Consider the following 19,467-nt stretch of genomic DNA (forward strand, 5'->3'; position numbering starts at 1 on the left):
ATCCAATTGAGTGATTAAACAGCTCTTCATTTTCTGGCTTTATTTTTATGATAACAAATTTGTTCTCTGAAAAGTGTCCACAAAGCCAAGTATCTGATTAACATCTTTGTAGGGATGGTTTTTCACCTATTACTAAATTAAACTTACTTCATTGGAAAGGCAGCAAGATGCATCCTCATTTCAATATCTACGGAAATAATACAGGTTGACACCATGAAACATTAACGCCACTGCATCTTTGCTGTTTTCTCATGTGGAAGTCTGTTTAATGTGAAAACAAGGTGATATCTAATTAGCACACAGGTAAGGAATTAAGAACATCTTTATTTAAGGGTGAAGATGTTTCTCACAAAATCGTTGCCCCAATGCATCATTGAAATTCAAGCTGGAAAGATGATTTTAATATATCACTTGTACATTTTGTATTGCTCTTCTGGTGACAATGTAGTTTGTTTTTGTCAATTACCATTTTAATAATCGGGTAAAGAAAATTAATAGGATTTTTGAAAGAAAACAATACTGTCAATATACTATTAAAACAAATTAAAATGGTAAAAGTTATTGTACTTTAAGTAAAAATAAAAGAGCAAAAATATCAATCCCAGTTTTGGATTACTTTAATTAACAAAAAAAATGCATATAGCAGAGGATAGTTTCAATCTGCCTACCTCTGGGTTATGGACCCAGCATGCTTCCATTACAGTACTCTGCTGCACATGTAAGTGCAAGAGATCCTGAAGCACTCACTCATCATGGGAAAGTACCAATGTGTTTCTTCATTGGTTGATGGAAGAAACATCTTACAAAAACTCTCCACATTATTGACTTTTTAAAATGTTTCTAGGAATCGTTCTAGATGAATGCTTATTAGCCTTTGTCAGTATGTTCTTTTGAAAAGTGTCGCTGTGGCGCAATCAGTTAGTGTGTAAGGCTATTAACCAAAAGGTTGGTGGTTCAATCCCACCAAGGGACTTAATTGACCTTGTTATCAGATTTTGGTGATCTTTAAGTAGACAAGTCAAAATTTCAAACCCCCTGTTATGGTGTAGGGTACCTGGCCTTCTCTAATGTAATCAGAGTTAGATTTGATTCAGTGATTTTATAAAAACAGCTAGGAAGAACAATTTAGCAGTGGGTTGCAGAGAAAAAGAAATATGCTGGCAGAAAAATCCAATTGAGTGATTAAACAGCTCTTCATTTTCTGGCTTTATTTTTATACTAACAAATTTGTTCTCTGAAAAGTGTCCACAAAGCCAAGTCTCTGATTAACACCTTTGTAGGGATGGTTTTTCACCTATTACTAAATTAAACTTGCTTCATTGGAAAGGCAGCAAGATGCATCTTCATTTCAATGTCTACTGAAATAATACAGGTTGACACCAGGAAACATTAACGCCACTGCATCCTTGCTGCTTTCGCATGTGGAAGTCTGTTTAATGTGAAAACAAGGTGATATCTAATTAGCACACAGGTAAGGAATTAAGAAAATCTTTATTTAAGGGTGAAGATGTTTCTCACAAAATCGTTGCCCCAATGCATCATTGAAATTCAAGCTGGAAAGATGATTTTAATATATCACTTGTACATTTTGTATTGCTCTTCTGGTGACAATGTAGTTTGTTTTTGTCAATTACCATTTTAATAATCGGGTAAAGAAAATTAAGTGGATTTTTGAAAGAAAACAATACTGTCAATATACTATTAAAACAAATTAAAATGGTAAAAGTTATTGTACTTTAAGTAAAAATAAAAGAGCAAAAATATCAATCCCAGTTTTGGATTACTTTAATTAACAAAAAAAAATGCATATAGCAGAGGATAGTTTCAATCTGCCTACCTCTGGGTTATGGACCCAGCATGCTTCCATTACAGTACTCTGCTGCACATGTAAGTGCAAGAGGTCCTGAAGCACTCACTTATCATGGGAAAGTACCAATGTGTTTCTTCATTGGTTGATGGAAGAAACATCTTACAAAAACTCTCCACATTATTGACTTTTTAAAATGTTTCTAGGAATCGTTCTAGATGAATGCTTATTAGCCTTTGTCAGTATGTACTTTTGCAAAGTGTAGCTGTGGCGCAATCAGTTAGTGTGTAAGGCTATTAACCAAAAGGTTGGTTGTTCAATCCCACCCAGGGACTTAATTGACCTTGTTATCAGATTTTGGTGATCTTTAAGTAGACAAGTCAAAATTTCAAACCCCCTGTTATGGTGTAGGGTACCTGGCCTTCTCTGATGTAATCAGAGTTAGATTTGATTCAGTGATTTTATAAAAACAGCTAGGAAGCTCAATTTGGCAGTGGGTTGCAGAGAAAAAGAAATATGCTGGCAGAAAAATCCAATTGAGTGATTAAACAGCTCTTCATTTTCTGGCTTTATTTTTATGCTAACTAATTTGTTCTCTGAAAAGTGTCCACAAAGCCAAGTATCTGATTAACATATTTGTAGGGATGGTTTTTCACCTATTACTAAATTAAACTTGCTTCATTGGAAAGGCAGCAAGATGCATCCTCATTTCAATATCTACTGAAATAATACAGGTTGACACCAGGAAACATTAACGCCACTGCATCCTTGCTGCTTTCTCATGTGGAAGTCTGTTTAATGTGAAAACAAGGTGATATCTAATTAGCACACAGGTAAGGAATTAAGAAAATCTTTATTTAAGGGTGAAGATGTTTCTCACAAAATCGTTGCCCCAATGCATCATTGAAATTCAAGCTGGAAAGATGATTTTAATATATCACTTGTACATTTTGTATTGCTCTTATGGTGACAATGTAGTTTGTTTTTGTCAATTACCATTTTAATAATAGGGTAAAGAAAATTAAGTGGATTTTTGAAAGAAAACAATACTGTCAATATACTATTAAAACAAATTAAAATGGTAAAAGTTATTGTACTTTAAGTAAAAATAAAAGCTAAAATATCAATCCCAGTTTTGGATTACTTTAATGAACAAAAAAAAAAAATCATATAGCAAAGGATAGTTTCAATCTGCCTACCTCTGGGTTATGGGCCCAGCATGCTTCCATTGCAGTACTCTGCTGCACATGTAAGTGCAAGAGATCCTGAAGCACTCACTCATCATGCGAAAGTACCAATGTGTTTCTTCATTGGTTGCTGGAAGAAACATCTTACAAAAACTCTCCAGATTATTGACTTTTTAAAGTTTTTCTAGGAAACGTTCTAGATGAATGCTTATTAGTCTTTGTCAGTATGTGCTTTTTGCAAAGTGTCTCTGTGGCGCAATCGGTTAGTGTGTTCAGCTATTTATCAAAAGGTTGGTGGTTCAATCCCACCCAGGGACGTAATTGACCTTGTGATCAGATTTTGGTGATATTTAAGTAGACAAGTCAAAATTGCAAACCCCCTCTTATGGTATAGGGTACCTGGCCTTCTCTGATGTAATCAGAGTTAGATTTGATTAAGTGATTTTATAAAAAAACAGCTAGGAAGCACAATTTAGCAGTGGGTTGCAGAGAAAAAGAAAAATGCTGGCAGAAAAATCCAATTGAGTGATTAAACAGCTCTTCATTTTCTGGCTTTATTTTTATGATTACAAATTTGTTCTCTGAAAAGTGTCCACAAAGCCAAGTATCTGATTAACATCTTTGTAGGGATGGTTTTTCACCTATTACTAAATTAAACTTGTTTCATTGGAAAGGCAGCAAGATGCATCCTCATTTCAATATCTACGGAAATAATACAGGTTGACACCAGGAAACATTAACGCCACTGCATATTTGCTGTTTTCTCATGTGGAAGTCTGTTTAATGTGAAAACAAGGTGATATCTAATTAGCACACAGGTAAGGAATTAAGAAAATCTTTATTTAAGGGTGAAGATGTTTCTCACAAAATCGTTGCCCCAATGCATCATTGAAATTCAAGCTGGAAAGATGATTTTAATATATCACTTGTACATTTTGTATTGCTCTTCTGGTGACAATGTAGTTTGTTTTTGTCAATTACCATTTTAATAATCGGGTAAAGAAAATTAATTGGATTTTTGAAAGAAAACAATACTGTCAATATACTATTAAAACAAATTAAAATGGTAAAAGTTATTGTACTTTAAGTAAAAATAAAAGAGCAAAAATATCAATCCCAGTTTTGGATTACTTTAATTAACAAAAAAAAATGCATATAGCAGAGGATAGTTTCAATCTGCCTACCTCTGGGTTATGGACCCAGCATGCTTCCATTACAGTACTCTGCTGCACATGTAAGTGCAAAAGATCCTGAAGCACTCACTCATCATGGGAAAGTACCAATGTGTTTCTTCATTGGTTGATGGAAGAAACATCTTACAAAAACTCTCCACATTATTGACTTTTTAAAATGTTTCTAGGAATCGTTCTAGATGAATGCTTATTAGCCTTTGTCAGTATGTACTTTTTCAAAGTGTCGCTGTGGCGCAATCAGTTAGTGTGTAAGGCTATTAACCAAAAGGTTGGTGGTTCAATCCCACCCAGGGACTTAATTGACCTTGTTATCAGATTTTGGTGATCTTTAAGTAGACAAGTCAAAATTTCAAACCCCCTGTTATGGTGTAGGGTACCTGGCCTTCTCTGATGTAATCAGAGTTAGATTTGATTCAGTGATTTTATAAAAACAGCTAGGAAGCACAATTTAGCAGTGGGTTGCAGAGAAAAAGAAATATGCTGGCAGAAAAATCCAATTGAGTGATTAAACAGCTCTTCATTTTCTGGCTTTATTTTTATGCTAACAAATTTGTGCTCTGAAAAGTGTCCACAAAGCCAAGTATCTGATTAACACCTTTGTAGGGATGGTTTTTCACCTATTATTAAATTAAACTTGCTTCATTGGAAAGGCAGCAAGTGATGTCATCCAAGCAGTGGGTCAAAGTTGGCTTCAAACCTCGTCTGCTTATGAAAAGAGAAAAGGGGTATGCAGGGCATGGCGGCCTTTTGCGGTGCTTGGATGACCCCTAGTTCGCATTAAATAATGCAGTCGAGTTTCCCACATTTGGGGAAATCACAGGGGTGAGCATACCCAGAATGCAATGAATGAACCGCACCCTGGGAGAACAGTCTTCATGACCATGGTATCTCCTATGCAAAATAAGTATGATTTGGGATAGGGCTGGGGAGGGCCGCTGCTCAGGCACATCTCTGTCAAGTAAAGGAGATTCAACTGAGGCAGCACAAGGGAACTCTCATCTGGGGACAACAACTGCAGGGAGAACACATATTTTCAGATGAACATGGGAGGGCAGAAGGCTGCCTAATACTGAAGCACCCCCAAACAACAAACCAAATGCAACAACTAGTGCAAGCATTCCTGGGGGAAGGCCTGCAGCAGATGGATTTGCATATGGCGATGTCATCCAAGCAGTGGGTCAAAGTTGGCTTCAACCCTCGTCTGCATATGAAAAGAGAAAAGGGGCGTGCAGGGCATGGCGGCCTTTTGCGGCACTTGGATGACCCCTAGTTCGCATTAAACACCTCCACCCTCCGTCGGTGTGGGGCTCATGTTGGCTATGCCCCAGCCCCTGAAGGATTCAAGCTGATTTCTTGCAGCAGCTGGGCACTGTAACAGCTCCAGAGCTGCTCTGTAAGGCAAGTAAAAGGGTGTGGGCCCTGCAGCACTACCTGTAGTTCGCATTGTGCGAGACCCCTAGTTCGCATTAAACACCCCCACCCTCCTTCGGTGTGGGGCTCATGTTGGCCATGCCCCAGCCCCTGAAGCATTCACGCTGATTTCTTGCAGCAGCTGGGCACTGTAACAGCTCAAGAGCTGCTCTATAAGGCAAGTAAAAGGGTGTGGGCCCTGCAGCACTACCTGTAGTTTGCATTGTGCATTGGAAGGCACAAAGTAAGCAGACGGGAGGAGAAGTCAGGATAGTGCACAAGGGTATAGACGGGAGGGGCTCAAGAAAAAAGAAGTGGAAACAGACAGCAAACTAGGCTTCCAATGCACAATGCAAACTACAGGTAGTGCTGCAGGGCCCACACCCTTTTACTTGCCTTACAGAGCAGCTCTGGAGCTGTTTAATCACTCAATTGGATTTTTCTGCCAGCATAATTTTTCTCTTACGTCCTAGAGGATGCTGGGGACTCCGTAAGGATAGACGGGCTCCGCAGGAGACATGGGCACTTTAAGAAAGACTTTAGATCTGGGTGTGCACTGGCTCCTCCCTCTATGCCCCTCCTCCAGACCTCAGTTTACTACTGTGCCCAGAGGAGACTGGGTGCTTTTCAGGGAGCTCTCCTGAGTTTCCTGACAGAAAGTATATTTGTTAGATTTTTTTATTTTCAGGGAGCCTGCTGGCAACAGACTCCCTGCATCGAGGGGCGGAGGGGAGAGATGCACACCTACTTCTGTGAGTTGATAGGCTCTGCTTCTTAGGCTACTGTACAGCATTAGCTCCAGAGGGATCGGTACGCAGGTCTCACCCTCGCCGTCCGTCCCAGAGCCGCACCGCCGTCCCCCTCGCAGAGCCGGAAGATAGAAGCCGGGTGAGTATGAGAAGAAAAGAAGACTTCAGAGGCGGCGGAAGACTTCATGATCTTCACTGAGGTAACGCACAGCAGTAAAGCTGTGCTCCATTGCTCCAATACACCTCACACACGGCAGTCAGTGTAAGGGTGAAGGGCGCAGGGGGGACGCCCTGGGCAGCAATATAGACCTCTCTTTGGCAAAATAAATATATATGCAGCTAGGCACTGTATATATATATAAGAGCCCCCGCCATTTTTTTACTATATTTGAGCGGGACAGAAGCCCGTCGCTGAGGGGGTGGGGCTTCTCCCTCAGCACTCACCAGCGCCATTTTCTCCACAGCACCGCTGAGGGGAAGCTCCACGGACTCTCCCCTGCTTATACCACGGTAGAAAGAGGGTCTTAAAGAAGAGGGGGGCACATAATTAGGCGCATATATATATGGAAATACAGCGCTACTGGGTAAACATAAAATTATTGTGTTTTTTTCCTGGGTCATATAGCGCTGGGGTGTGTGCTGGCATACTCTCTCTCTCTGTCTCTCCAAAGGGCCTTGTTGGGGAACTGTCCTCAGATAAGAGGATTCCCTGAGTGTATGGTGTGTCGGTACACGTGTGTCGACATGTCTGAGGTAGAAGGCTCTCCTAGAGAGGAGCAGGAGCAAATTAATGTGGTGTCTCCATCGACAACGCCGACACCTGACTGGATGGATATGTGGAATGTTTTAAGTGCTAATGTAAACTTATTACACAAGAGATTAGACAAAGCTGAAGCTAGGGAACAGTCAGGGAGTCAACCCATGCCTGTCCCTATGTCGCAGGGACCTTCGGGGTCTCAAAAGCGCCCACTATCCCAAATAGTTGACACAGATACCGACACAGATTCTGACTCCAGTGTCGACTACGATGATGCAAAGTTACAGCCAAAATTGGCTAAATGTATTCGATATATGATTATTGCAATAAAATATGTTTTGCACATCACAGAGTCCCCTGTCCCTGACACGAGGGTACACATGTATAAGGGAAAGAAACCTGAGATAACCTTTCCCCCCTCACATGAGTTGAACGAATTATGTGAAAAAGCTTGGGAATCTCCAGACAAAAAGCTGCAGATTCCCAAAAGGATTCTTATGGCGTATCCTTTCCCGCCAATGGACAGGATACGGTGGGAATCCTCCCCTAGGGTGGATAAAGCATTGACACGCTTATCCAAAAAGGTAGCGCTGCCATCCCAGGATACGGCTACCATCAGGGACCCTGCTGACCGCAAGCAGGAGGTTACCCTAAAGTCCATTTACACACATTCTGGTACCTTACTCAGACCGGCAATTGCGTCGGCCGGGGTTGTAGCGCGGTGGCAGCATGGACAGATACCTTATCAGCAGAGATTGAGACCCTAGATAAGGATGCTATGTTATTGACCATAGGGCATATAAAAGATGCTGTCCTATATATGAGAGATGCTCAAAGTGACATTAGTCTACTGGGTTCTAGAATAAACGCTATGTCGATTTCTGCTAGACGAGTCCTATGGACCCGGCAATGGACAGGTGATGCCGACTCAAAAAGGCATATGGAGGTTTTACCTTACAGGGGTGAGGAATTGTTTGGGAAAGGTCTCTCGGACCTAGTCTCCACAGCTACAGCTGGTAAATCAAATTTTTTGCCTTATATTCCCTCACAGCCTAAGAAAGCACCACATTATCAAATGCAGTCCTTTCGATCACAGAGAAACAAGAAAGTACGAGGTGCGTCCTTTCTTGCCAGAGGTAAGGGCAGAGGGAAGAAGCTGCACAACACAGCTAGTTCCCAGGAACAGAAGTCCTCCCCGGCCTCTACAAAATCCACCGCATGACGCTGGGGCTCCGCTAAAGGAGTCCGCCCAGTTGAGGGCACGTCTTCGAGTTTTCAGCCACATCTGGGTTCATTCGCAGGTGGATCCCTAGGCAATAGAAATTGTTTCTCAGGGTTACAAGCTGAAATTCGAAGAGGTGCCTCCTCGCCGGTTTTTCAAATCGGCCCTACCATCTTCTCCCCAGGAAAGGGAGATAGTGTTAAATGCAATTCACAAATTGTATCTTCAACATATGCAGATGAGGGTTCCAGCCAACTTTGGCCCACTGCTTGGATGACATCACCGTATGTAAATCCGTCTTCTGCAGACCTTCTCCCAGGAATGCTTGTACTAGTTGTTGCATTTGGTTTGTTGTTTGGGCGTGCTTCAGTATTAGGCAGCCTTCTGCCCTCCCATGTTCATCTGAAAATATGTGTTCTCCCGGCAGTTGTTGTCCCCAGATGAGAGTTCCCTTGTGCTGCCTCAGTTGAATCTCCTTTACTTGACAGAGATGTGCCTGAGCAGCGGCCCTCCCCAGCCCTATCTCAAATCATACTTATTTTGCATAGGAGATACCATGGTCATAAAGATTGTTCTCCCAGGGTGAGGTTCATTCATTGCATTCTGGGTATGCTGACCCCTGTGATTTCCCCAAATGTGGGAAACTCAACTGCATTATTTGTGGTAGTGGGGCACTGTGTTTGTGTTTTCCTCTTGTCAGCTCTGGTAAAAGTCAGATTTCTTTGTCTCAGATCTTCCTCTAGCCTTGTTCTTCTTTCGAGAGTTCCATTGTGCTGCCTCAGTTTGATCTCCTTCACTTGACAGGGGGGTACCCGAGCAGCGACCCTCCCCAGCTCTAGCCCAACTCCTACATACCTGCCAGGTGAGATACTATGATCATGAAGGTGCTTCTCCCAGGGCAAGGCTCACCCATTGCACTCTGGGTGTGCTGCTCCTGCGATTTCCCCAAATGTGGGAAACTTGACTGCATAATTTGTGTTTCCCCTGGTCGGCTCTCGTATAATTCAGATCTCTTTGTCTCAGGTCTCTCTCCAGCCTAGTTTGCTGTCTGTTTCCACTTCTGTTTTCTTGAGCCGCTCCCTTCTATGCCCTTGCGCACTATCCTGACTTCTCCCGTCTGCTTACTTTGTGCCTTCCAACGCACAATGCGAACTACAGGTAGTGCTGCAGGGCCCACACCCTTTTACTTGCCGTACAGAGCAGCTCTGGAGCTGTTACAGTGCCCAGCTGCTGCAAGAAATCAGCTTGAATGCTTCAGGGGCTGGGGCATAGCCAACATGAGCCCCACACCGAAGGAGGGTGGAGGTATTTAATGCGAACTAGGGGTCATCCAAGCACCGCAAAAGGCCGCCATGCCCTGCATAACCCTTTTCTCTTTTCATATGCAGATGAGGGTTCCAGCCAACTTTGGCCCACTGCTTGGATGACATCACCGTATGCAAATCCGTCTTCTGCAGACCTTCTCCCAGGAATGCTTTTACTAGTTGTTACATTTGGTTTGTTGTTTGGGGGTGCTTCAGTATTAGGCAGCCTTCTGCCCTCCCATGTTCATCTGAAAATATGTGTTCTCCCTGCAGTTGTTGTCCCCAGATGAGAGTTCCCTTGTGCTGCCTCAGTTGAATCTCCTTTACTTGACAGAGATGTGCCTGAGCAGCGGCCCTCCCCAGCCCTATCCCAAATCATACTTATTTTGCATAGGAGTTTCCATGGTCATGAAGATTGTTCTCCCAGGGTGAGGTTCATTCATTGCATTCTGGGTATGCTGACCCCTGTGATTTCCCCAAATGTGGGAAACTCGACTGCATTAATTGTGGTAGTGGGGGACTGTGTTTGTGCTTTCCTCTGGTCAGCTCTGGTAAAAGACAGATTTCTTTGTCTCAGATCTTCCTCTAGCCTTGTTCTTTTTTCGAGAGTTTCCTTGTGCTGCCTCAGTTGGATCTCCTTCACTTGACAGGGGGGTGCCCGAGCAGCGACCCTCCCCATCTCTAGCCCAACTCCTACTTACCTGCCAGGTGAGATACTATGATCATGAAGGTGCTTCTCCCAGGGCAAGGCTCACCCATTGCACTCTGGGTGTGCTGCTCCTACGATTTCCCCAAATGTGGGACACTTGACTGCATAATTTGTGTTTCCTCTAGTCGGCTACTCGTATAATTCAGATCTCTTTGTCTCAGGTCTCTCTCCAGCCTAGTTTGCTGTCTGTTTCCACTTCTCTTTTCTTGAGCCGCTGCCTTCTATGCCCTTGTGCACTCTCCTGACTTCTCCTGTCTGCTTACTTTGTGCCTTCCAACGCACAATGCAAACTACAGGTAGTGCTGCAGGGCCCACACCCTTTTACTTGCCTTTCAGAGCAGCTCTGGAGCTGTTACAGTGCCCAGCTGCTGCAAGAAATCAGCTTGAATGCTTCAGGGGCTGGGGCATAGCCAACATGAGCCCCACACCGACAGGGGGGGAAGATGTTTAATGCGAACTAAGGGTCATCCAAGCGCCGCAAAAGGCCGCCATGCCCTGCATACCCCTTTTCTCTTTTCATATGCAGATGAGGGTTCCAGCCAACTTTGGCCCACTGCTTGGATGACATCACCGTATGCAAATCCGTCTTCTGCAGACCTTCCCCCAGGAATGCTTGTACTAGTTGTTGCATTTGGTTTGTTGTTTGGGGTGCATTAGGCAGCCTTCTGCTCTCCCATGTTCATCTGAAAATATGTGTTCTCCCTGCAGTTGTTGTCCCCAGATGAGAGTTCCCTTGTGCTGCCTCAGTTGAATCTCCTTTACTTGACAGAGATGTGCCTGAGCAGCGGCCCTCCCCAGCCCTATCCCAAATCATACTTATTTTGCATAGGAGATACCATGGTCATGAAGATTGTTCTCCCAGGGTGAGGTTCATTCATTGCATTCTGGGTATGCTGACCCCTGTGATTTCCCCAAATGTGGGAAACTCGACTGCATTATTTGTGGTAGTGGGGGACTGTGTTTGTGCTTTCCTCTGGTCAGCTCTGGTAAAAGTCAGATTTCTTTGTCTCAGATCTTCCTCTAGCCTTGTTTTTTTTCGAGAGTTTCCTTGTGCTGCCTCAGTTGGATCTCCTTCACTTGACAGGGGGGTATCCGAGCAGCGACCCTCCCCAGCTCAAGCCCAACTCCTACTTACCTGCCAAGTGAGATACTATGATCAGGAAGGTGCTTCTACCAGGGCAAGGCTCACCCATTGCACTCTGGGTGTGCTGCTCCTACGATTTCCCCAAATGTGGGACACTTGACTGCATAATTTGTGTTTCCTCTGGTCGGCTACTCGTATAATTCAGATCTCTTTGTCTCAGGTCTCTCTCCAGCCTAGTTTGCTGTCTGTTTCCACTTCTCTTTTCTTGAGCCCCTGCCTTCTATGCCCTTGTGCACTCTCCTGACTTCTCCTGTCTGCTTACTTTGTGCCTTCCAACGCACAATGCAAACTACAGGTAGTGCTGCAGGGCCAACACCCTTTTACTTGCCTTACAGAGCAGCTCTGGAGCTGTTACAGTGCCCAGCTGCTGCAAGAAATCAGCTTGAATGCTTCAGGGGCTGGGGCATAGCCAACATGAGCAGCAAGATGCAGCACTGGACTATTAGTAATGTACTGTTGTATGCTGAGCACCACAATGCAGCACAAGACAATGAGCAGTGATACTGAGCACTGATGAGGATACTACAGAGAACTGACACTGAGCAGGAGAGACACACTACTAGTATTACTGAGCAGCAATAAGTAACCACTGATACTGGGCACTGATATTGAGATTTCCACTGAGAGAACATAGCCACGTCCTCTCCGCTCTCTCTTCAATGCACGAGTAAAAATGGCGGCAACGCGCAGCTCTTTATATGGAATCCGAATCTCGCGAGAATCCGACAGCGGGATGATGACATTTTCCCTTGTTCAGGTTTTCCGAGTCAGGCGGGAACAACCGAGCCTGCCTCGGACCAGTGTAAACCACGTGGAGTTCGTCGGGAATTCGGTTCTCGGAGAACCGAACCCGCTCCTCTATATATACTATATTACTATGTTACTGTAGTATACAGAACACCACAATGCAATGAGCAGTGATAGTGAGCACTGATGAGGATACTAGAACTGACACTGAGCAGCAAGATGCAGCACTGGACTATTAGTAATGTACTGTAGTATGCTGAGCACCACAATGCAGCACAAGACAATGAGCAGTGATACTGAGCACTGATGAGGATACTACTGAGAACTGACACTGAGCAGGAGAGACACACTACTAGTATTACTGAGCAGCAATAAGTAACCACTGATACTGAGCACTGATATTGAGATTTCCACTGAGAGAACATAGCCACGTCCTCTCCGCTCTCTCTTCAATGCACGAGTAAAAATGGCAGCAACGCGCAGCTCTTTATATGTTACAGTGCCCAGCTGCTGCAAGAAATCAGCTTGAATGCTTCAGGGGATGGGGCATGGCCAACATGAGCCCCACACCAAAGGAGGGTGGGGGTGTTTAATGCAAACTAGGGGTCATCCAAGCACTGCAAAAGGCCGCCATGCCCTGCATGCCCCTTTTCTCTATGGAATCCGAATCAGCATGAATGCTTCAGGGGATGGGGCATGGCCAACATGAGCCCCACACCAAAGGAGGGTGGGGGTGTTTAATGCGAACTAGGGGTCATCCAAGCACTGCAAAAGGCCGCCATGCCCTGCATGCCCCTTTTCTCTTTTTATATGCAGATGAGGGTTCCAGCCAACTTTGGCCCACTGCTTGGATGACATCACCGTATGCAAATCCTTCTGCTGCAGACCTTCCCCCAGGAATGCTTGTACTAGTTGTTGGATATGGTTTGATATTTGATGGTGCTTCAGTATTAGGCAGCCTTCCGCCCTCCCATGTTCATCTGAAAAGATGTGGTCTCCCTGCAGTTGTTGTCCCCAGACGAGAGTTCCCTTGTGCTTCCTCAGTTGAATCTCCTTAACTTGACGGGGGAGGGGCTGCCCGAGCTGCCACCCTCCCCAGCCCTATCCCAACTCATACTTATTTTACATATTAGATCTCTTGATCATGAAGATTGTTCTCACAGGGTGAGGTTCATCCATTATATTTTAAAATAGGAAGGTACAAATTACATATTTGAATTGCATCTATGTGCTGGATTCAAATGTCCCCCCCCCCTTCCTTTCTCAATTGTGCCCGTCAGCAGCTATTCTAAGGTTGCTGCCAATGGGTGTGACACATTCATTTCTTCTGTGGGGTACACTGGACTCCACAAGGATTCACATTGGGGTGTAGAGTAGGATCTTGATCTGAGGCACCAACCGGCTCAAAGCTTTTGACTGTTCCCAAGAAGCTCAGTGCATTCTCCTCTATAACCCCGCTTCCATGAACAGGGAGCTCAGTTTGTAGTTGGTGCCTTCAGTAGCAGGCCAATTAACAGGGGCCTGCCTCAGGCAGCCTATTCTTAGCTATTAATTTTGACAAGAAAAGAAGAACTTGTTTTATGAGAATCTACAAGGGCTGCAGCAGGCTAGGTCTAATAGACATCTTTACTGCAGCTTCATCACTCCCAGCGGCGCTGTATACTCCCGTGCCCTGGTTGCTGGGTCACTGCAGCGGAGGCTCCGGTTTCATCCTAAGGTCAGTCACACACACACCACCCTTCCGGATCACGAGGCCGCTGATGAAGGGGAGCGAGGCCGTAGGGGGTGGGCCGTGTGCGCACTGCGGTGGACACTGATTACTGGGCAGCCGCTCCACTAGCCACCAGGTACAGTTAAGGAGCACAGGTCTGGGGGTTTTTCTCCTATATTAACCCAATTTTGTACTGCCCGCAGCGCATTGTGATAGGTAATAGGGCCTGATTCAGGTTGGATTGCAATCACAATAAGCGATCCAACTGCAAAAATTGCTAAGAGCATACGCATGTGCCTGCATTTTCTGCGGCACCCCGCAGAGAATGTGATCGCCTCTGCCTGTCAATCGGGGCGGGGAAGGGGGGGAGAGGTGGGTCAGCAACACTCCATTTCCAAGTCAGGGATGGAGCGGTGCGGGGGCAAGGCTTCAAAATGGGGTCTGCAACGGAGGAGACACAGGGGGCGTGGTCACAGCGGCTGTATGACATCACATTCAGCCGCTGTGATCACAAAAATGGTGGCGGCTTCCTGCGCGCACATACAGTCTGCACCAGCAGGAGCCTACACCATTTTTTATGATCACGCTGAACTGCAGTGCGACTGCAATTACAGCATGGTCAAGAAGGGAGGCGTCATGCTGGGTGGCCATGCCCTGTCACTATGCAGGAGCCAGCACCGCTCACACACTAGTCCCCGGGTGCAGCCCCCAACCCCCGGGACACCCGGAGCAACAAAATGTAGATTCAGGCCACCAGGCCACGCCCCTACCTATGAAACCATGCCTCCTTTTTACCATTGCGCTGCTTATCTGCGCGCACTGCATTACAATCTCCCTCGCCACCTCTCTGGGTGTCACCAGTGATAGTGACACCTCTGCCATGCTTGTAGCAGCTGGTCCTAAGATCTACGCCTCACACCCTGAGTGTTTGCCCTTGTGACTTGTTGATCATCATAGCGAAGCAGATGCTTACAGAAAACTGCAGGGGCTTAGATTGAAAATAAAAAAAATGATGGGTATAAGGTAGAGAGGAGCGGGTTCGGTTCTCCGAGAACCGAATTCCCCACGAACTCCACGTGGTTTACACTGGTCCGAGGCAGGCTCGGTTGTTCCCGCCTGACTCGGAAAACCTGAACAAGGGAAAATGTCATCATCCCGCTGTCGGATTCTTGCGAGATTCGGATTCCATAGAGAAAAGGGGCATGCAGGGCATGGCGGCCTTTTGCAGTGCTTGGATGACCCCTTGTTCGCATTAAACACCCCCACCCTCCTTTGGTGTGGGGCTCATGTTGGCCATGCCCCATCCCCTGAAGCATTCAAGCTGATTTCTTGCAGCAGCTGGGCACTGTAACAGCTCCAGAGCTGCTCTGTAAGGCAAGTAAAAGGGTGTGGGCCCTGCAGCACCACCTGTAGTTCGCATTGTGCGTTGGAAGGCACAAAGTAAGCAGACGGGAGGAGAAGTCAGGATAGTACACAAGGGCATCCTTTTCTCTTAGTCCGTAGAGGATGCTGGGGTCACATTAAGAACCATGGGGTATAGACGGGATCCGCAAGAGACATGGGCACTTTAAGACTTTCAAAGGGTGTGAACTGGCTCCTCCCTCTATGCCCCTCCTCCAGACTCCAGTTATAGGAACTGTGCCCAGGGAGACGGACATTTCGAGGAAAGGATTTATAGTTAAACTAAGGTGAGCATCTTACCAGCTCACACCTTAAGCATGCCGCAGAACGTGGCATTCAACAGAACACAAGCCAACGGCATGAACAATTGCAGCAAAAAGCTGACCAGAACCGTAACACAACATGTGTATAACCACAAGTAATAACTGCAGACACAGTATGGACTGGGACGGGTGCCCAGCATCCTCTACGTACTAAGAGAAAAGGATTTACCGGTAGGTATTAAAATCCTATTTTCTCATACGACCTAGAGGATGCTGGGGTCACATTAAGAACCATGGGGTTATACCAAAGCTCTTGAACGGGTGGGAGAGTGCGTACGACTCTGCAGCACCGAATGACCCAACTTGAGGTTATCATCAGCCAAGGTATCAAACTTGTAAAACTTAGCAAAAGTGTTTACTAAATAGCTGCTCGGCAAAGTTGCAATGCCGAGACTCCCCGACCAGCTGCCCAGGATGAACCCACCTTTCTAGTAGAATGGGTCTTCACCTAATTCAGTAACGGCAATCCTGCCGTGGAATGAGCATGCTGAATCTTACCACAGATCCAGCGCATAATGGTCTGCATGGAAGCAGGACACCCAATCATGTTGGGAGCATACAGGACAAACAGAGCCTCTGTTTTCCTAATCTGAACCGTTCTGGTGACATAAATTTTCAAAGTTCTGACCACAGCCAGAGACTTTGACTCAACGAAGGTGTCAGTGGCCAAAGGCACCATGTGGAAAGATGAAGCACCTTCGGCAGAAATTGTTGACGTGTCCTCAATTCTGCTCTATCTTCATGAAAGATCAAATAAAGGCTCTTGTGATACTGCATGGTTTGTACTGTTTTCCATGTGCTCCCAGATCTTTCAAGCAAGTAGCATGGTCAAGAAAGTTCTGTTTGAAAAGAAACAAACATTTACTGTCATTGTTATGCAAATAAACTTACATTAAAGCTAACAAGAAAGCACACTCGTTCTGTCTTTAAACTGATAAAAGAAACCCCAATAATATGGGGCATGCAAAAATTGAGATAAAACTCAGTTTTGCTCCTCTCCACGGAAATCTTTAATAAAAGGCGAAATATTTGTTAGTTCTGAAGAGAAACCAGAGCATGACCAAGATTCCACCTGTCGCCTGAGTGCCATGCCAGCAGTTCTCATTCAGCTCAAAGTGAGCACCCAATTTGAATGAAAGAAAGCAGATTTCTCACCAGGCTTCCCCTTGCTATAAACATGGTTTGTACTCTTTTCCATGTGCTCCCAGATCTTTCAAACAATTAGTGTGGTCAAGAAAGTTCTGTTTGAAAAGAAACAAACATTTACTGTAATTTCTATGCAAATGAGCTTACATTAAAGCACACTCGTTCTATCTTTAAACCAATAAAATAAAACCCCAATAAGATGGGGCATGCAAAAATTGAGATAAAACTCAGTTTTGCTCCTCTCCACGGAAATCTTTAGTAAAAGGCGAAAGATTTGTTCGTTCTGAAGAGAAACCACAGCATGACCAAGATTCTACCTGTCGCCTGAGTGCCATGCCAGCAGTCCTCATTCAGCTCAAAGTGAGCACCCAATTTGAAAGAAAGAAAGCAGATTTCTCACCAGGCTTCCCCTTGCTATAAACATGGTTTGTACTCTTTTCCATGTGCTCCCAGATCTTTCAAGCAATTAGTATAGTCAAGAAAGTTCTGTTTGAAAAGAAACAAACATTTACTGTCATTTCTACGCAAATGAGCTTACATTAAAGCACACTCGTTCTATCTTTAAACTGATAAAAGAAACCCCAATAAGACGGGGCATGCAAAAATTGAGATAAAACTCAGTTTTGCTCCTCTCCACGGAAATCTTTAGTAAAAGGCGAAAGATTTGTTCGTTCTGAAGAGAAACCAGAGCATGACCAAGATTCCACCTGTCGCCTGAGTGCCATGCCAGCAGTCCTCATTCAGCTCAAAGTGAGCACCCAATTTGAAAGAAAGAAAGCAGATTTCTCACCAGGCTTCCCCTTGCTATAAGCATGGTTTGTACTCTTTTCCATGTGCTCCCAGATCTTTCAAGCAATTAGTATGGTCAAGAAAGTTCTGCTTGAAAAGAAACAGACATTTATTGTCATTGTTATGCAAATATACTTACATTAAAGCTAACAAGAAAGCACACTCGTTCTGTCTTTAATCCGATAAAAGAAACCCCAATAAGACGGGGCATGCAAAAATTGAGATAAAACTCAGTTTTGCTCCTCTCCACGGAAATCTTTAGTAAAAGGCGAAAGATTTGTTCGTTCTGAAGAGAAACCAGAGCATGACCAAGATTCCACCTGTCGCCTGAGTGCCGTGCCAGCAGTCCTCATTCAGATCAAAGTGAGCGCCCAATTTGAAAGAAAGCAGATTTCTCACCTGTCTTCTCCTTGCTATAAGCATGGTTTGTACTGTATTCCATGTGCTCCCAGATCTTTCAAGCAAGTAGCATGGTCAAGAAAGTTCTGTTTGAAAAGAAACAAACATTTACTGTCATTTCTATGCAAATGAGCTTACATTAAAGCACACTCATTCTATCTTTAAACCGATAAAAGAAACCCCAAAAAGATGGGGCATGCAAAAATTGAGATAAAACTCGGTTTTGCTCCTCTCCACGGAAATCTTTAGTAAAAGGCGAAAGATTTGTTCGTTCTGAAGAGAAACCAGAGCATGACCAAGATTTTTATCTGAAAATATGTGTTCTCCCTGCAGTTGTTGTCCCCAGATGAGAGTTCCCTTGTGCTGCCTCAGTTGAATCTCCTTTACTTGACAGGGGGATGCTCGAGCAGCGACCCTCCCCAGCTCTAGCCCAACTCCTACTTACCTGCCAGGTGAGATACTATGATCATGAAGGTGCTTCTCCCAGGGCAAGGCTCACCCATTGCACTCTGGGTGTGCTGCTTCTGCGATTTCCCCAAATGTGGGAAACTTGACTGCATAATTTGTGTTTCCCCTGGTCGGCTCTCGTATAATTCAGATCTCTTTGTCTCAGGTCTCTCTCCAGCCTAGTTTGCTGTCTGTTTCTACTTCTCTTTTCTTGAGCCGCTCCCTTCTATGCCCTTGCGCACTATCCTGACTTCTCCCGTCTGCTTACTTTGTGCCTTCCAACGCACAATGCAAACTACAGGTAGTGCTGCAGGACCCACACCCTTTTACTTGCCTTACAGAGCGTCTCTGGAGCAGTTACAGTGCCCAGCTGCTGCAAGAAATCAGCTTGAATGCTTCAGGGGCTGGGGAATAGCCAACATGAGCCCCACACCGAAGGAGGGTGGAGGTGTGTAATGCGAACTAGGGGTCATCCAAGCGCCGCAAAAGGCCGCCATGCCCTGCACGCCCCTTGTCTCTTTTCATATGCAGACGAGGGTTGAAGCCAACTTTGACCCACTGTTTGGATGACATCACCATATGCAAATCCATCTGCTGCAGGCCTTCCCCCAGGAATGCTTGCACTAGTTGTTGCATTTGGTTTGTTGTTTGGGGGTGCTTCAGTATTAGGCAGCCTTCTGCCCTCCCATGTTCATCTGAAAATATATGTTCTCCCTGCAGTTGTTGTCCCCAGATGAGAGTTCCCTTGTGCTGCCTCAGTTGAATCTCCTTTACTTGACAGAGATGTGCCTGAGCAGCGGCCCTCCCCAGCCCTATCCCAAATCATACTTATTTTGCATAGGCGATACCATGGTCATGAAGATTGTTCTCCCAGGGTGAGGTTCATTCATTGCATTCTGGGTATGCTGACCCCTGTGATTTCCCCAAATGTGGGAAACTCGACTGCATTATTTGTGGTAGTGGGGGACTGTGTTTGTGCTTTCCTCTGGTCAGCTCTGGTAAAAATCAGATTTCTTTATCTC

The 19,467-nt window shown here is 45.0% G+C and overlaps 13 non-coding genes and 1 pseudogene across 13 annotated transcripts; 8 read left to right on the top strand and 6 right to left on the bottom strand.

Moving 5' to 3' along the window:
* Positions 1–4,916: 4,916 nt before the first annotated feature.
* LOC135022670 (U1 spliceosomal RNA) lies at positions 4,917–5,095 on the bottom strand (annotated as a pseudogene).
* Positions 5,096–8,856: 3,761 nt separating this feature from the next.
* LOC135022435 (U1 spliceosomal RNA) lies at positions 8,857–9,020 on the top strand. The gene has a single exon (XR_010219548.1). It is a non-coding gene; the product is annotated as a U1 spliceosomal RNA (small nuclear RNA).
* A 152-nt stretch (positions 9,021–9,172) lies between these two features.
* LOC135022574 (U1 spliceosomal RNA) lies at positions 9,173–9,335 on the top strand. Its single transcript, XR_010219686.1, has one exon. It is a non-coding gene; the product is annotated as a U1 spliceosomal RNA (small nuclear RNA).
* A 671-nt stretch (positions 9,336–10,006) lies between these two features.
* Positions 10,007–10,170, top strand: LOC135022445 (U1 spliceosomal RNA). Its single transcript, XR_010219558.1, has one exon. It is a non-coding gene; the product is annotated as a U1 spliceosomal RNA (small nuclear RNA).
* Positions 10,171–10,322: 152 nt separating this feature from the next.
* Positions 10,323–10,486, top strand: LOC135022580 (U1 spliceosomal RNA). Its single transcript, XR_010219691.1, has one exon. It is a non-coding gene; the product is annotated as a U1 spliceosomal RNA (small nuclear RNA).
* Positions 10,487–11,150: 664 nt separating this feature from the next.
* On the top strand, positions 11,151–11,314 carry LOC135022549 (U1 spliceosomal RNA). The gene has a single exon (XR_010219663.1). It is a non-coding gene; the product is annotated as a U1 spliceosomal RNA (small nuclear RNA).
* Positions 11,315–11,465: 151 nt separating this feature from the next.
* On the top strand, positions 11,466–11,629 carry LOC135022656 (U1 spliceosomal RNA). The gene has a single exon (XR_010219742.1). It is a non-coding gene; the product is annotated as a U1 spliceosomal RNA (small nuclear RNA).
* Positions 11,630–16,606: 4,977 nt separating this feature from the next.
* LOC135022715 (U5 spliceosomal RNA) lies at positions 16,607–16,722 on the bottom strand. Its single transcript, XR_010219788.1, has one exon. It is a non-coding gene; the product is annotated as a U5 spliceosomal RNA (small nuclear RNA).
* A 275-nt stretch (positions 16,723–16,997) lies between these two features.
* On the bottom strand, positions 16,998–17,113 carry LOC135022704 (U5 spliceosomal RNA). Its single transcript, XR_010219777.1, has one exon. It is a non-coding gene; the product is annotated as a U5 spliceosomal RNA (small nuclear RNA).
* A 274-nt stretch (positions 17,114–17,387) lies between these two features.
* LOC135022691 (U5 spliceosomal RNA) lies at positions 17,388–17,503 on the bottom strand. Its single transcript, XR_010219764.1, has one exon. It is a non-coding gene; the product is annotated as a U5 spliceosomal RNA (small nuclear RNA).
* Positions 17,504–17,789: 286 nt separating this feature from the next.
* LOC135022692 (U5 spliceosomal RNA) lies at positions 17,790–17,905 on the bottom strand. The gene has a single exon (XR_010219765.1). It is a non-coding gene; the product is annotated as a U5 spliceosomal RNA (small nuclear RNA).
* A 270-nt stretch (positions 17,906–18,175) lies between these two features.
* Positions 18,176–18,291, bottom strand: LOC135022684 (U5 spliceosomal RNA). Its single transcript, XR_010219757.1, has one exon. It is a non-coding gene; the product is annotated as a U5 spliceosomal RNA (small nuclear RNA).
* A 144-nt stretch (positions 18,292–18,435) lies between these two features.
* Positions 18,436–18,598, top strand: LOC135022560 (U1 spliceosomal RNA). Its single transcript, XR_010219673.1, has one exon. It is a non-coding gene; the product is annotated as a U1 spliceosomal RNA (small nuclear RNA).
* A 671-nt stretch (positions 18,599–19,269) lies between these two features.
* LOC135022426 (U1 spliceosomal RNA) lies at positions 19,270–19,433 on the top strand. Its single transcript, XR_010219540.1, has one exon. It is a non-coding gene; the product is annotated as a U1 spliceosomal RNA (small nuclear RNA).
* The last annotated feature ends 34 nt before the right edge of the window (positions 19,434–19,467 follow it).

Source organism: Pseudophryne corroboree, unplaced genomic scaffold, assembly GCF_028390025.1.
Source record: "Pseudophryne corroboree isolate aPseCor3 unplaced genomic scaffold, aPseCor3.hap2 scaffold_388, whole genome shotgun sequence".
NCBI classification, from domain to species: Eukaryota; Metazoa; Chordata; class Amphibia; order Anura; family Myobatrachidae; genus Pseudophryne; species Pseudophryne corroboree.